This window comes from Meles meles, chromosome 18 (assembly GCF_922984935.1).
Source record: "Meles meles chromosome 18, mMelMel3.1 paternal haplotype, whole genome shotgun sequence".
Lineage (NCBI taxonomy): Eukaryota > Metazoa > Chordata > Mammalia > Carnivora > Mustelidae > Meles > Meles meles.
The window spans coordinates 28,165,276-28,182,525 of record NC_060083.1 but is presented as its reverse complement, the minus strand read 5'-3'; positions in this window follow the sequence as shown (position 1 = coordinate 28,182,525).

The following is a 17,250-nucleotide window of genomic DNA, read 5'->3' as shown; positions in this document are numbered from 1 at the left end:
ATTCTACAAGAGTAATACTTAATGAATAGGACTATTAATAATGTCAAGGTCCGCGGGGGCCTGGCGGCTAACGGATAGGCGTAGACGGAAGGAACCCATCACCTGACTCCTGGTTTAATGTCCCATGAAAATATCAGGCACTGCAGTGTAATTATGGAGCAGGGAGAGGCGAGTGGATGACGACCCAGAGTTTCTTAAATATTTTTCAAATTAGTTGATGCTTTTCCTTTTGGGGAGGAGGGTTCGTATCCGCCCCCCCCGCCCCATTTTAAATTCTGGTATAGAAAAGGGGGTGGACCTGTTTTTATTAAACACACATATACACACACAGAAAAAAACAATGTAAAATACAAAGATGCTAATAGCTGTTCTCACCTCAACATGTTGAGAGACTATTGGGTATGAGAGAGAGAAGGAGGGCTTAGGTTTTCGTTTAGGGGAAACAAAAAGAAAAGTAAAATCAGAAAATCTGATTTACAAAGGGTACCCCAGTGACCCTCCTTTCCTTCATTCAGCTCCCCATTTCCCAGTACATTCAGAATCACAGAGACAGAATGTGAGTCCCCTGGTTACCTGCAGGCCTAGACCCTCCCTCCCACTGCACCATCTGCCCCCCCCCCCCACTGCCCAAGTCCTGAATACTCAAGGAAAGGGAAAGATGTCCCTTGTTGTACCACTTCTTCTTTGCTTGAAGCCTGATTTCTTTCAAGTCTTGAGATTATGGCCCTGAGTTGGTCCACATGGCTGCTTTTATAGGAATGGATCAGCAGGGTTGGGCAGGAGTGTGGGGGAGGGGAGTGGGGGAGGCCAGGACTGAGAGTGAGAGACTTGAGTGTCAGTCTCATCTCATGTGCAGAGAGGGGATAAGAATATCTGTCATGCAGGATGGTGGTGATGCCATGAGATAATGGGTATGAAGGGCCCGGGGCTCTGGCTGGCACATGAAGGGGGCTGATAATATTAGTTTCTTTTGTCCACTTCACAGATGGTGCAGTCAAGCTCAGCCAGGCAGGAACTGAGCACCTCTCCTTGGTGCAGGGGTGAATAAAGGATACACGCTTCTTGCCCTGAGAAAGATTGATGAGTGGAAACTTCCAGTGCAGTGGGAGAACTTCTGCCCTTGAGGAGTCCCCATACTCCTATGAAGAAGTCATAGTCCCTACCTTGGTTGTCCCTAGTCTTATGGGAGACTCAGCCTCTGATCTGAGAGACTTCAGGTTTGTTGACAGAGAAAGAAGCCCCTGATCTTGAGGTGCTTTCAAGGAATCATAATGGAGGAAAGTATCATAGTGCCTATTTTGGTGGGGGGCAGTCTTATGAGACAGTTCCAGCCTCTGGTACTAGGGGAACAGAGAAACCCGGCTTCTGATTAAGGTGGAGGGCTTCTAACCTAGTTAGGGAAGCTGAGCTCCTACCCTTGAGGGAAACCCTAGTCTAATAGAGGAGAAATAGCCTCTGGGTGGGGGCTCCCAGTTTGCTGGTGGAGACAATTCTTACTTCAGCGGACCTCTAAATCTGGTGAGAGATGTCTAATCCTGGCTTAGTAAAACCCCAATCTAATGGTGGAAACAAAGCATGTTTTGGAGAGATTTTAGTCTGATGAGAGTAACAGCCCAAAGAAGGCACCTCTGATGGGAGTAGCAGAGACCATCCTCAGGGAGCTCCCAGACTACTGGGGGACACAGACCTCTTGGCTTCAGGGAGTGCCAGTATGATCAAGAAGAGGTTTTTTCCTGCAGTGACAGATCTCCCAGTCTTATTGAGGAGACATAAAACCCACTCTGGGACAGCTTTACCCTGACAGGGAGGGTAAGGCGAGTAAATGCAGGCAAACTGCAGAAACTCCAAAGAAAGGGAGATACACACCTTTCGGTTCAGTTGGGGAAACCCCATCAACATGGCAGATACGCTGGGATGCTGGGCCTGGCTGGCAGACCCCCTTCCTACTGCCAGTATCTCTCCCAATTCAGCACCACGGCCAGCGACCACACTGCGCTCGTTCTCACAATTATTCTCTTGCTAGCCGGGCTTGGTAGCTGTAACCGGCCCCATCTGCATGTCTCTCCATCCACAGGGACCCTGGGCTTGAGGGGCAGGCTGCCAGGGTGAGTGAGAGGCAATGGGGCACCTCCCTCGCGCGTCTCTCCGTGAGTATCTGTCTCCCCCATGCGTCCGCAGCTCCTTACAGAGGTGTCGGGAGTGTGTGTCAGCGTCTCCCTCCTGCGCAGCTGGGCCAGCTTCTGATCCTGTGAAGAGGAGGGGGACATTTTCCCCACCTCCTCTGCCACTCCAGGGTTGGGATAAGGGTCAAGGCTTCCTTTGGGGGTCAAGAGGAGCAGGACAGTTTTCTCTGAAGGTCTAGGTGTGTGTGGAAGTGATGTCACTTTGAAGGGGTCATCTTACTATTCACGTGTTTTGGGGACACTGCACTGCCCACTAGGAGAGGAATAGTCTCCTTTTAAGTTCTGCTTGCCCTGCTCACAGGGTGGATGTCAAGCCTGGGTCTGCCTCTGGTCTCAAATGCTCCCCTCCCCCAATCAGGAATTGTGTGTGGGTGGGGGGAGATTCTTAGGAGAATCTTGTGCAGGACACTTGGCTTCTGTGAGGGACCTTGAGGGGCTCATTGTGTGCCAATCTAAAATCAGTTACTCTGTGCCCAGCCCTTCCCCTTCATTTTCTCTCCACTACATGGCCCTTACCATCTTCTGCAAAAGACCTGTTCATGGCCCCTGCTCCTTTCTGCATCTGAACCTTGGACCAGGTGGTCCAACCAGACCCCTATTATTTTACTCCTCCCCAGCCTCTCAGAAGAAAGGAAAAGTTTGAAGGACCTGGACACATAGAGACACCCCTTCTCCACTCTGCCTCCATCCTCATAAAAGGCAAATATAGAATCAGCAAAAAGGGAAAAAAAACCCCAAAAAGTAATAAAGTAATCCAATTAATAATTATTCTGATGGACTCATCAGAATTTGCAGCTCGGCCAAGGAAAGGGTAGAAGAAGGGGGTCAGGGAGGACAAACGTGGGGGGCACCTTCTTGTTCCTCACCCTCAGGTGAGAGTAAAAGAGCCTCCTGCCAAGTTCTCGTTTTCTCGCTTGCTCCTTTTTTTTTTTTTATTTTTTTTTTATGGGGCATCCTGAGTGTAAAAAATATGACTTGCCTTTATGGTGCTCCAACAGGAATGAAGCTATAAAATTATGAACAGTTTTTATGACGGCTATTCGGGGGATGCTTTTATATTGATGGTATACAGCCTGAATCTGTCTTTTTTGCATCCCACCCCCCTTCCCTGGGTGGGGAGGGGAAGTCTGTGTAACTATTTTTCATGCATTTAATATATTAATTATCCGGTAAATGCTCCCCAGGCTGTGCTCGGGACATTGGAGAGTGACAGGTTCTCAGTGAGCCTCCAAAGGCAGCGCATCAGCCTGCAGTGTATTATGTCGGCGAGGTCAGGGTGGGGTTAATGTAACTTTTTATTTGCTGATTTTTCATAGGCGGGAGCAAAGCTGGGATGGAGGGAGGGAGGGAGAGGGAGAGGAGGGGAGGGAGGAGAAGGTGCCAGGAGAGCAGAGATAATGGTGAGGCAGATCTCTCCACCCCCAATTCACCTCTGTCAATGCCAGGAGGTTTGATTCGGGAGGAAAGGAGCGGTGGCCTCTCCTGGCTGGTTCTGTCTCCCAACAACACACATCCCCGGTGACACTTCTGAGTGCTCCCTCTCTGCATCTTGCACACGAGGATGTGGGCTCAGTTTCACTGCTTAACTCCTCCCCACTCTCTGAAACCCAAACTCCGGATCTGGGGCCTGGAAAAAACCAAAAGGTACATGGAGAGTGCCTGGCTGACTTGCATTTGCAGCTCTCAGTTGGGTACGTGTACCCAGACACTTGCACATGCCATGTGGACTCGCGCACACGGGCAGGCTGCCTTTGTCCTGTGGCTCTCGTCGTCCCTCCTGCGTTCTCGCATCCAATTGTTATGTAGAGCTCTTGCCCATTCACAAAGCACAGCTTCTGTCCATTTAATAAAGGGAAGAAATGGGTCCCACTGGTCATGGTTTCTCATCTCTGTCATGGCCCCAACCGCCTCGTGTCTGGAGTTGTGACCCTATCCCCCCTGCAAGAAAGGAAAACCACCAGTCAGCCAGCTAGCTCATCACTGTCAGGGCGACGGGCTGTCCATGAGGCCAAGTGCCAAGGTTCTCCTCGAGCCTGTGTGTGTGTTCTGGGTCTTGAGAAGGTGAAGGTTGCTGCTTGGACCAAAAGGGAACCGCTCTGTCCCTGGTTTCTTGCCCCTGCCCCTCCATCTGCCAGCCCCAAGAGGGCAGCACAGCTGGGTCTTCTCTGCTTTTACTAGTCTGTGATCCTGAGTGCCTGACTCCTGGTCCCCCAACCTTTGGAGCCTCTATTCTTACCTTTGTATATATATATATATTTTTTTTAAATCTTTTTTTTTTTTAAAGATTTTATTTATTTATTTGACAGATAGAGATCACAAGTAGGGAGAGAGGCAGGCAGAGAGAGAGAGAGGAGGAAGCACAGGCTCCCTGCCAAGCAGAGAGCCCGATGCGGGGCTCGATCCCAGGACCCTGGGATCATGACCTAAGCGAAAGGCAGAGGCTTTAACCCACTGAGCCACCCAGGCGCCCCACCTTTGTATATTTTTTCTATAAAAATGTTGTTTTGTTTAGATATAGATTTGTTTCTATATTATTATTATTTTATTGGTGTAGATAATTTGTGGGTCAAGGCAGCGCAAGGGCTGTACCTGCCGAACCAGGAGCCCAGGTGTTGGGGTTCAGGGCCTCAGCTCTGTTTGGATATATCGTCTGATGCCCTCTTTTCCCTTTACCAAAGAAGGCAGCAAATACCTCTGAGGCCTCGCAGAGGCTTATCCATCCTTGCCCATGGGTGGCACTGAGGCCAGTGCATTTGTGTGTCTGTGTGTGTATGTGTGTATGTGTATGAAGGAGCCCTATCCCTTTCGAAAGGGAGAAGGGAGGAGTTTGAGACCGAGAAACACAGGGCTGAGTTTGGGTCCTTGCTCTGCCACTTCTTGCTGTGTGATCTGGAGAGAGTTTCTTCATTGCTCTCAGACCTCTGTTTTCCTTATGGTTATTGGGGGTAGTTATATTGGGAATGAAGCCTTATGGGAATGTTATAAACAAAGAAGTTAATACATGTAAGGCACTTAGTTCTGTGCTTAGTACAGACCCTCTTGCTGTCCTCGTGATTATGATTTAGATTCTCCTCATTCCTTCTTACCCCTGTTTTCCACAACCCAACCTCTGTGAGGTGCCTAGCCCTCCACAGGTTTGCAAATTCTGCATTCCAAGTGGCTATTTCCACTTAGGCAGTTGGTCTGAATTGTGGCATATTGTGAGGAGGTGTGTGGTGATGTCTAGTTAAGGTCCAAACATCCAAGCAGGCTTAGCATGCGTGTGCCTTTTTCATCTTATTAGCCAGCCTAGGGAGCATCATGGAGAGAGCCACCATCACGGGCTCCTAGTGAGCACCGCAGGTCACGTGCATCACCTGGTTTATTTTTCCCAAGGACCAGCTGAGGTGTCTAATATTAAACCATCTCACTGAGGAGCCTGCGGATCAGGGACATTCGGTCAATGACAAGCCAGCCTCAGGTCACCCAGGTGGTGAGAACCAGGGTCAGGATTCAAGGCCCCCCTACTCTGAAGCTTGTGTTCTTCCTATTCCCTCAGGCTGCCTCTCCCTCTGTTTTAAAATGATACATCAAACGAAAGCAGCGATAACAATCTGGCAAATCCATGCGCCTTCTATCTGGCAGGCACTGGGGAGGGGCTCCCAGGAATGAGATGTTGCTGCCCCAGTGGAGTCCGGAGGACTTGGGGGAGATAAGACATTTAGTAATCCAGGTCGCTGAGGTGTCCCAGCTACTACAGTGCTACTCAGAGCACTGTTAGAAACAACCCAGAATAGTTTGTGCTTACAATGCGTCAGGCACTTTCCCCAGAACATTATCCCACATAAGCTCATTTTATCCTTATAACCTCACACGATAGGTACTGTTATTACCTACTGATCTGTAGATGAAAGAAACTGAGGGGCAGAGAAGTAAAAGCGCAGAGAACTGGACCAACTAGCACATGGAAAGTTCTGGAACTGACCCTAGAGGCGAAGCTCTTAAGCTTGTAACCTGTTGTGTGTGTCAAAGACCTGCCTTTTCATGGCTCCCTCACCAGTTTGGGATCCTCATTCCCATTTAAGTGTATGTACATTTTTGGCCCTTAATTTTTTTTTAAATCTGGGTGCAAATTTAATGAAGGTATTTTAAGTGCTGTGTTTCTGATCATAATGGTTCTAAAAATGGTAGTTAACATTTGAGGGCTTACTATGTGCCAGGTTCTGTGTTAAGGGCTTTAGCTACATAACCTCATTTAGTTTTCTCAACAACCTCAGGAGGTGGGTACTATGATTATACCCATTTTACAGATAGGGAAACTGATGTTTGGGAGAGGTTAAGTTATTTGCCCAAAGTTACACAGTATGTGGTGGACCCAGTATTTAAGCCCAGTCTGTCTGCCTCCAGGACCTGAGCTATTAATCCAAAGCTCTTAATAATGAGAAAGAAGCTTGTGGAGTCAAAGGGATAAGTCAGCCCCCTGTTGCCTCCCTCCATCCCCATCACACACTCCCCCACTCCCTCTCTTCTCCTCAAAGAGCTATGAGGTAGGATTTTCCCAGCACCATCTATATTTGTACAGATTTTTTCCCTGTGAATGTGATCATTTTGTTGTACAGTGCAATAGCTTGCTTGCTTCCCCCCCCCATTTGATGTCATGTATATAGATCTATATTTTTCTTTTAACTTCTGCCTAATGTTAGACAAAATGGATTCACCCAAATTCTTCCATTGATGAACATGTGGGTTGTTTCCAATTTTTAAATATTGAATGCAATTGGCAGTGCTTCTCTGAGCATTCTAATACAGGCCTTTTGTGTCCATGTGCTCGATTCCTAATGTGGAACTGCTGAATGGAACAGAATGTGTCTTTAAAATGTTTATAGCTGTTGCCAAACTGTCCTCCAAAAAGGCTGTATGCTTCCCATCCCAAGCATGAGAGGACTCCCATTACCTGATCTCCTTGGCATAAATGGCTATCATACATCTTTTTTTTTTTTCATTTTTGCTTAGTTGATATATGAAAAAAAATCTCTTTGTTGTTTTAATTTCCTTGACTACAGCAGAGACTGGGGAACTTTGTATTTATTTGCTATTTTTTCTATCTTCTTTGCATCTTTACTTTTTACATCTCATCTATGGCTATGCTTTACCCATTTTTTTTTTTTTTTATTGGATTGAGGACTTAAAGTTGTGGGTTTTTTTTTTAAAAAAGATTTTTTTTTAGATTATTTTTATTTATTTGACAGAGACACAGAGAGGGAACACAAGTAGGGGGAGTGGGAGAGGGAGAAGCAGGCTTCCCACTGAGCAAGGAGCCCGATGTGGGACTTGATCCCAGGACCAGGAAATCGTGACCCAAGCCAAAGGCAGACACCTACGGACTGAGTCACCCAGGTGCCCCTAAACAAAAGATTTTATTTATCCATTTTTTTTAGAGACAGAGCATGCACGAATGGGGGAGGAGCAGAGGGAGAGGGACAAGTAGACGCCACGCTGAGCACAGAGTCCCACGTGGAGCTCTGTTTCATGACCCTGAGATCACGACCCGAGCCGAAATCAAGTGTCCCACACTCAACCAACTGAGCCATTCAGGTGCCCCTTAAGTTTTTTTATAACATTATTTTTCTGAGTATAAATGTAACACATTCTAAATGAAGAACATTGGAAACAGACAATCATAAAAAAAAAAACAACAACTAGATATCACACATCATCTTACCACCCTGAGATCCATTTTTGATGCATTTTTGCCCTTTTTCCCCTAAGCAAATATATGTGCTTCCTACCCCCACTCTTTGCATAGCATAGTATATACAGTCTTATACTCTTTTTCCTACCTGACGTTATAAAGGATACATTTTTCTGTGTTACTAAATATTTTATTTTATTTTATTTTTGAGAAGATTTTATTTATTTATTTGACAGACAGAGATCACAAGTAGGCAGAGAGGCAGGCAGAGAGAGAGAGGAGGAAGCAGGCTCCCTGCGGAGCAGAGAGCCCGATGCGGATGCGATGCGGGGCTCTATCCCAGCACCCTGAGATCATGACCTGTGCTGAAGGCAGAGGTTTTAACCCACTGAGCCACCCAGGTGCCCTATGTTACTAAATATTTTAAACACAATTTTTATGTTTGCGGGTACTGATCATGTTGACATGTCAAAACTTATTGAGCCATTATTCTAATTGCTATAGAAGTTGCTTCCAGTTCTTCACTGTTATAAATAATGCTACAGTGAACATCTTTATACATAAATCTCTGTCCACAGCTCTGATTATTTCCTTAGGATAGATTCCTTGAAGTGGAATTACTGGGTCAAAGGGTATAAATTTTTAAAGATTTTTGATCCATATTGCCAAATTGCTTTCTAGAAGGGTTGTATCGATTTACATCCCCCTAACCATGTAAGAGACATTCATTTAAGTGCACACTTTATAATTAAAAAACAAACTTTTCAATTGGGAAGTAATCATATCTCATTATTGTCTTAATCATCATTGTCTCTTGCGGTGACGTTAAACATATTTTCTACACCTCTCAGCCATTTGTATTCAGCCATATCTATATGCTTTGTCCACTTTCTACTGGACTATCTATCTTCATTATTTATTTATTTATTTGTTTAAACGTTTTATTTATTTGAGAGAGAAAGAGAGAGAGAAGGAGAATGAGCGGGGGGAGTGGCAGAGGGAGAGGGAGAAGCAGTCTCCCTGCCTGAGTAGGGAGCCCTATAGGGGGCTGGATCCCAGGACCGGAGGATCATGACCTGAACCAAAGGCAGACGCTTAGCTGACTGAGCTACCCAAGAGCCCCTCCCCATTTTTTAGACAAAGTCTGCTGTTTTTGTAAATGAAATTATTGGAGCCCGGCCATGCCCATTTATGTCCTCTCATCGATGGCTGCTGTTATACTACAACGGCAGTGTCTGATAGTTGCAACAAGACCACGTGGCCCACAAAGACTAAAATATTTACTATCTGGTTTTACAGAAGTATTTCACAGAAAATGTTTGCTGACGACCCCTGATCTAAGCAGCGTTGTATGCCACGTTTAGGAATAGCCGCATTTTAAAAAAGAAACAGCTGAAACGATGTTGAGTATATTTTACTTAACTCATTCTAACCAAGATATTATCACTTCGACATGTAATCAACATCAAAATGATTAATGAGATGTTTTTTCTACTATCTTTGGAATCTGTTACGTATTTTGCACTTAGAACGCATCTCAGTGCGGACTAGCCAGATTTCGAGTGTTCGGCACCTACCGATGACTAGTAGCTCACCACGTGGGACAGCAGAGCCCGAGAGCCCAGTGTCTTTTCCATTTGTGAAGCAGACAATGCTAATATCATGCATGTCGCAGGACTTGAATGAAAGGCTGTATGTGTGTGCAGTTTGCTAGGCACTACACACATGGGATGGGTGCTGATTTAATCATGCACTGGGGGGGATTCTAGGATGATTTATCTTACTTGCCACAGGATGGGTAGGAATTTGATACCCAGTGAAGGTAGTTGTTGCTGAGGACCGTTCAGATGATCGACCCCATCCCCAAACACACACACCCTCCCAATTTTATTTCTTCCCTTCGCTGGCTCAGTGTCTCCTGAATATAGTACCTGGGCCCCAAGAGGGCAACACTTACACTCACCCAATCCGGGAGAGATTATTCCATTCATTTCTTATTAATTCCTTCAATTCCCCACCATTTCCTGTAGGCTCTGCCCGGAGTCACCGGAGCTATCCGTCTCCGAGTCACCCTACTTGGTATCCAAGCAGAGTTAAAATTTGGCTTTTGAAGACTTACTACTTCATTCATTCATCAGACATTTATTGAATACCTATTGTCTACCAGCTTCTGAGGTGGGAGCTCTTATTTCACAAAAGATTTTCTCAAGAGGTACATTTGCAAACAAAGTTATTGAAATGAACATGGAAAAACAATGAGGTAAATGCATTTAGGTATAGAGCCACTGTAACCTGAAATCATGCTCTGAGCTTCTTGGCAACCAGTGCAAAAAGGGAAATATATTGGATTGCATCATTTCCAATCTGGGAGGTTGGAATTCTGGAGAAAACAATCGGCTGAGCCAGTTTCGTCAGGGCGAAAAAAGTGTGCCACTGTTTTTCAAGAGAAACAGACTGTTCCCTGGTATTACATTTAAACAGGCAGGCATCACCCGAGGCCCTGCTCAGGGACTTGGAGCAGCATAATGAACAAAGCCTTCCCTTGCTGATTTACAGCAGGTGCGGTCCTGATCTTCATGTGGCTGTTTCTTGTATCTGCCCTCAATAAAAGCCGAGGGCACAGCGTGAAAGCTCAGACTCAATGAAGGTGATCCTCCAAGAGGGTAACCTAATGTGGTCCAGGTATGTGGTTTCCTAGGGATTTAGCTGGAAGAAGGAAAGGGTTAGAAAGCGCACTGGAGCGTATGCCCCGCCTGTCTGTCAAATCCAGTCCATCCTATTTTCTTGGGGTGGATCCTCGTCATTTCCTGCCTCCTCCCTGGTCTGCCTCCAGACTCTCCTCCACCTGGCAGCCTGTCCTCTTTTTAATACACAGACCCCATCATCACCCCCATACTCCACAGGTTTAAAATCCATCAGTGACCCAAGCGGTGGCATTTGGGGTGAATTTGTTTGTTCTCAGCTTGGACTTTGTAGTCACTTTTTGAATTCTTTATAACGAGTGCGGATAATGCTCACAAAAACAATAGAAAAAAAAGTCTGGATCAAGATGCCCAGATGTGCCAAGATTCTAATTGTTAATTCTGGGTTGGGTGGGGGGACTATGATTGTTTTCTTTGTTCTCTATACTTAAGTGCGTTTTTAAAGTAAAGAAAAAAGTCGTGAACGCTTTCACGTTGCCTGGTGCCCACATCTCCTTTGAGCTCTCAGAGCTTCCTTTGCATAGAAACTACATTTATTAGGCACCTACTGTGTGCTAAGCACTGTGCTAGGCACTTTAGAAAAATACAGAATTACTGCATTACCAGGTGTTGGGTCCAGTCCATGGATGAAGAAGTTATAGTTAGAATTACAGAACTTTTGTGGGGTCACCGGTGGGAGCGACAAAGTGTGATTAGAACCCCAGGCAGCATGAAGCCAGAGTCCGAGTTTTCCTTTACATCACTTTTCTTTCTTCGTGTAGTAAGTGTTCTTACCCTCGTGTAGTACTTGGCATATTCTAGGTGTTTAATAAAGGTCTATTATGAGATAAACGTACTTCCTAAATATCATTTCTATGGTAAGATATTTTTGAAATGTTTATTGATTTTTTTTTTTTTTTCTCCCTCATAACCGCCCTTCCCTCCATCCCTCTGGACCATTGCCTCCATGGAGGGCTGGGGCAGGGCAGAGAGTGGAAGTCATGAGGCTTTGGCCTTTGGTCTTCAAACCCTCAAGGGAATGGACAGCATTTCCTGGTTAAGAGTTTAGGCTTTGCTTTGCCTCAGAAGATGAAGCCCGAGCCCAGGCAGAATCCTGAGAGCTAAAAGTGCTTGGCTGAGAGGTGGGTCTGGGAAGTTGGCATCTAAAAGATGTCACGGAGAATCCCATGCCCAGATAAAAGGAGTGGGATCGCTCATATGCCTTCCATCATGGCCTGGAAGAGCACAGAACTGAAGGCGCTTCTTGGACAAGAAAGAGTGTCCTCTTTGGGGGTGTCTGGGTGGACAGATACCATGGTGGGGTGGGGGGCACCCCCTCTGCCTCAGCACTACAGAAAGCCCCAGTGACTCAGAAGTAAGTCCAGGATGAGGGCAAGAGCGGGAGAAAACCCAGAAATGCCTGAGACTGAATTTTTTTCCACTGCCCGTGGAATGAGGACTCAGAATGGAAATTAAATTGCATTAAAGAAAAATAGAGTTTTATCTTACACTTTATTTATTTTTTTAAATAAACTCCATGCCACACATGGGGCATGAACTCGTGCCCCCAAGATTAAGAGTTGTATGCTCTACTGACCGAGCCAGCCAGGCACCCCATTTAAAAATTTTTTAAAAAGATTTATTTATTTTAGAGAGAATGAAAGAGTGCATGTGCATGAGAGCAGGGGGAGGGGCAGAAGGAGAGGGAGAGAGAGAATCCTCAAGCAGGCTACCTGCTGAGCACAGAGCCTGAGGTGGGGCTCGATCCCAGGACCCTGAGATCATAACCTGAGCTGAAATCAAAAGTCAGCCACTTAACCAACTGAGCCACGCAGGTGCCCCCAGCCACCCCATTTTTATCTTACACTTTAGGCTGAGTCTTGGGACTGAGATGCTATGGACTGCCCTCAGCTGGGTATCTGCTTGGGGCTGGAGAAACACATCCCAAGTGTGTACTATTCTCTGAACCTGCAGAGGGAAGCCTGAAGTTTCAAATCACCCGCTGAGGGTGGGGAGGTTCTCAGGCTTTGGAACCCAGAAGAGTGAAAGACATCCTAGGACAAAAGTTAAGGAGATTGGTAAATGTTCTCCCCACCAGGAAGAGTCTCCCTTCCCTCGTGTGCAGGTGGACCAGAGGGCCCCCTTGTGGGAAAACTCAGGGTTTTCCCTCAGATAGATCTTTCTTGTACCCATCATGCTTACAAACAAGAACTTGATTTAGACCTGCAATTCCACACCATCGACCATGATAAGAATGATCTTGGCCTGAAAAACTTTCAGAGCAGATATGACTGGTTGCCCATATCTGCATCATTAGTGCCCTGGTGGACTGTCTCCTTCTGAGCAGCACTGCTCTCTGGGGAACCCTCAAGATGAGTGAGCCATGAAATGGCCACCCAGGGATTAAAAAAGTTGAGGGGTATGCTGTGGAATGAAGTTACTTACCAGTGACCTCTTTGCATTTGAGCCTACACCTAACAAGAAGGATGAATTTGGGCTTGCCATGGTTGATGCTTCCAGAGCTTGGGCTGGGGGCGGGGGGGGAGGTGGGGAGGAGGAACACCACCAGTGGGCCCACAGGGTGGCTGCCGTGTGGCGAGATGTCGCTTCCCTGGAAGGTCTAATTCAAGTTTGAACTCTGCTCCTGCCGGCTTGGGTGAGGCAACCCTCTTCCCCTTTCCGAGCTTTGGTGCCCTCATCTGTTAGAAAGGCCTCCCTCACGTGGCTGTGGGGAGGGCACTCGGGAAGCTCTCCTTGGCTTCCCCTAAAGATCTCTCAACCTCTTCGATTACGGCTGCTTCATCCAGTCTTAGTGGCGACCCCATGTCACATGTGGAAATCCCGTTATCGCATGAAAATGGTGTGATTCAATTAGGGTAAGGACAGACTTGGGGGTGGCCACTAGTGGTTATGCTGCAGGGGGCAAGCAAGTGGCCTCTTTACGACCAAGAAGCCCTGGGTGTCTCCCAGCCTGGCTGCTTCCCAGGCTGGTGCTAAGTCTTCTGCTTGAACATACAACTTCTACAAAGCTAGGTATCCCATATTTCAGGCAAACACTTCTATTATGCTCTTCCCCTAGGGTGTGGGGAGGTTGGCCTTAGCTGTAGGGCTATTCAAAACAAATTGGCTTTGAGCCTGGGAATCTCTTGTTTTAGTTGGAATTTTCACAAGAAAGCCACTGGGGTGACAGCCTTTCCTGTATGTTGTCTCTTTTGATCCTCAGGATGCTCTGATAAGGTAAGCTAGGTGAGCATTATTTTACCTTTTAAACATCTCTCTGTCTCCCCCACTTCTCTCCAGTGCCTCTGCTACCTTCCTAGTTCCAGCCACTGTCCAACTTGTTTATCGAGGTTTTTTTTTTTGAGGTATAACATATTTAGTAAAGTGTAAAAACCCTAAATGTGCAGTCAGATGATTTTTCCACAAGTGTGACGATCATCCAGATGAGCTAGAGAATATTCCCAGCTTTGGGGCACCTGGGTGGTTCAGTAGATTAAGCGACTGATGGGAGTTCAGCCCAGGTCCTGATCTCAGGGTGGTGAGGTCTAGCCCTGTGTTGGGCTCCCCGCTGGATGTGGAGTCTCCTTTAAAATAAGAAGAAGAAGAAGAAGAACATTCCCAGCTTTACAGCAGGTTCCCTTCTCCCTCATAGTCATTATCCCCTACCCAAGGATGACAAGGATTCTGACTGTTCTTCATATAGAATTCCTTTGCCTGTTTTTGAGCTTCATATAAATAGACGTGGACAGTCTGTCTTCCGTTGTGAGATTTGTCCATATGGTTGTGTCAGTGGATGGTTCTTTTTCATGGCTGTATAATGTTCTAGCGTGTGGCTTCCCCACAGTTTGCTTGTGGGGAAGCAACCTTTCTGCAGTTGTTGGATATCTGGGCCGTTCTCCGCTTTTTGCTATTAAAAATAAAGCCCATGTCTTTGGGTGGGCCTTGTTCCAGGCCATAAGGTGTACTTACACTTAACTGTAATACCTATCACCAAATATTTTTTTTCCAAAATGGTTGTACTAATTTACATTCTTACCAGCAATGTGTCAGAGTTCCAGTCACTTGACATCCTCCCTGACCTTGGAACTGTCACTCTGTTCTACACTGGCCATTCTGATGGCTATGTAGTAGCCTCTCATGGTGGTTTTACTTTGTGTTTCTCCAATGGTTAAAGATGTTGGGCCTCCATTCATTTGTTCATTGCAAGCCACAGTTAACACGTCACAGAGCACTGGGAAGGACTCCTAACAGACCTTCCTGTTTTTACTTGGGACCTCTCTAATCTCACCTGCCCAGTACATCTGCAGTGAGTGGTGTTCCTAACATGTAAGCTGGATCATGTTTCTCCCTTGCTTAAAGCCCATCTGTGACATTCTCTTGCCTTTTGGATCAAGGCAGGCCAAGCCTCCACCTGTCTGCACCTGCCCAGAACCCCTGCTCATCTCTCCCGCTTCATCTAGACCATTCTTCCCCTTACACTCCAGCCACCCTGGCCTCCTTTGGGCATGTGCATTGTTCCCAGTTTTTGGCTATTACAAATAAGCTCATGTCTTTCTTCTCTGCATTCAACACATTCTATAATTATATACTGGTGTGACTATGTGATTGATGGCTGTCTCCGCTACAAGACTGGAAGCTTCATAGGAGGAAGCCTGGCACTTGTCTTGCTCATTATTGTATCTCTGGTGCTTAATGCAGTGCCCGATATATAGTAAGTCCTCAATTTATAATTTTTGAGTGAATAAATATACTCTTAGCTTATAGACGAAGCGGCTGAGGCTCTGAGAGGAAAGGTGGCCTCGGGTTACACACCTGAGACTAGGAGCCATGTTTCCTGAAGAGTCCCTGCTCTATCCGCTGCCATGCCCCACCGCCTCTGATGAAACAAAGCACTTTCCGGTCACTTCTGCACAATTCTAGTGGAAGGAGTACTATGTTATGATTTTTGTTGTTGCTATTGTTATCAGCTCCCCAGGGCAGCTCCCAGGAGGTGGTGATGGGGTCCGTTTCGTTCACCGCTGGATCCTCAGCACCCAGTACAGTGCCTGGAGTATCAGAGATGGTTAACATCAGTTAGAATGATGGTTCAAGGACAGCAGCTGTCCTTGAAGCATGGTTAGTAAGGACCAGCACAGAGAAAGATGTCAGCACCTGCTAAAAGCAGACGTTTTGGGACTGTCTTCGTGTTTTCATTTCGTTGGGATTTTATGGGACTGATTCTTGCTCAAATCAGGAAACTCGGTGGCAGGTATCTGGGAATCAGTCACTGGCTAAAACAGCGTTCACGCGACCCTCAATCATCTACGGCTTCCTCCGGCTGCACCCAGGCAAGTCCGCTTTCATTTGGCCACTTGGGAAAAGAGTTGGCTTGTACCAGGAAGCCGGAGACAGGAGGGCGCTCCTAAGGCCACAAGGTACTTACCAAAGAGAATTAGGACTTTGCTCATTGTTGGCAAGCAAATGGATGCTGCTCATGGCAAATGGATCTTATTTGCTCACCATCAAGTCTTATCCGCTCATCTAAGCGGGTCTTGCTGCCGTGCTGCTTGGCAGCAGATGGGTTCTGGGGATGGCAGCTCCGTGCAAGTAATAAAGTGGCGTTTCGTTTCCAATTGTCTCTCATTGAGACCTCTCACTAATTCGGATTGATCGCCCTGTAGTCCCACACAGGGACTAACTGAGTGAGGTTTGTCCGGGCCAGGATTTCTATCACTGTCTCAGGATCGGAGTGATTCACACAAGAAGGGTGGTCTTCAGCTCCCCAGGGACCCTGTCCTTTCCAGCCAGGGGCCAAGACCTGCATGTGGGCGATGTGAGGAGACAGTGGAACCAGGCTTCTGGACTCCAGACGCATCCCCAGGAACAGGTCTGGAATAGTTCCCATCTCCCTGCCTCTGCCACGACCATGGTCCTTCGAATTCCCAGTTCCCGGGGGCTTTGGTCTTTGTCTGCCATAGCAATGGCTTCTCCAGCCTCTAAGAACTGCCCAGCTGGGAGTCCTAACATGCTTCCAGCCGCGCAGTCCCCCTGCTCCTGCTGTGGTCTGGCCCAAGCTCTGGGTGCTGGCCTCCACCCAGGCAGATGGCAGGGAGAAACAAGAGCTCCTTAGTCCTGAGCTGTCTTGTTTTTAGGAGCAGGGAGAGGAGGCACGGGTTCTGCGGTGCTGAGGGTGACGCTGGGGTCTGACAGGGAACTGCATACCCCCTCACGCCAGCAGCTGAGCCACCAGCCAGAATCCCTGCTCAGCTCCGGACCCTCCAGAAAATCCCGTGTTTAAAGGCCCAGGGCCCTGCCTGCCCCTGGGAACGAGGTCAGCCTTGTGCCCCCTCCATCCCCCTTCCTTTCGATTTCTGTGCATTTACAGTTCTCCTCCTGGTCCTGTCTTTTCTCTCACCTCCCCCCCCCTTCCACAGCCCCAACCCCTCAGACCCATCTACCCCCAACCCCATCCGACTGCCAATGGAAAAGGCCTGAAAATAATGTGAAATAATATAGTTTATCGCCCAGAGGCTGCTGACAGGCAGCGCGGCCACCTCTGAAAACAGGCAGGGAGGCTGGGAGGGCGAGGAAATTATAGGCTGCACAAAGGAGAAAAAGTTAAAGTGAGAGCTCCATAAAAGAAAGTGGAACTATTATGCCGCAAAATGCCACCTCATTACAAAGCGGCCAAATAAGAGAGAAATACTGCGCGGCCTGTAATAGCAGTTTACAAGGG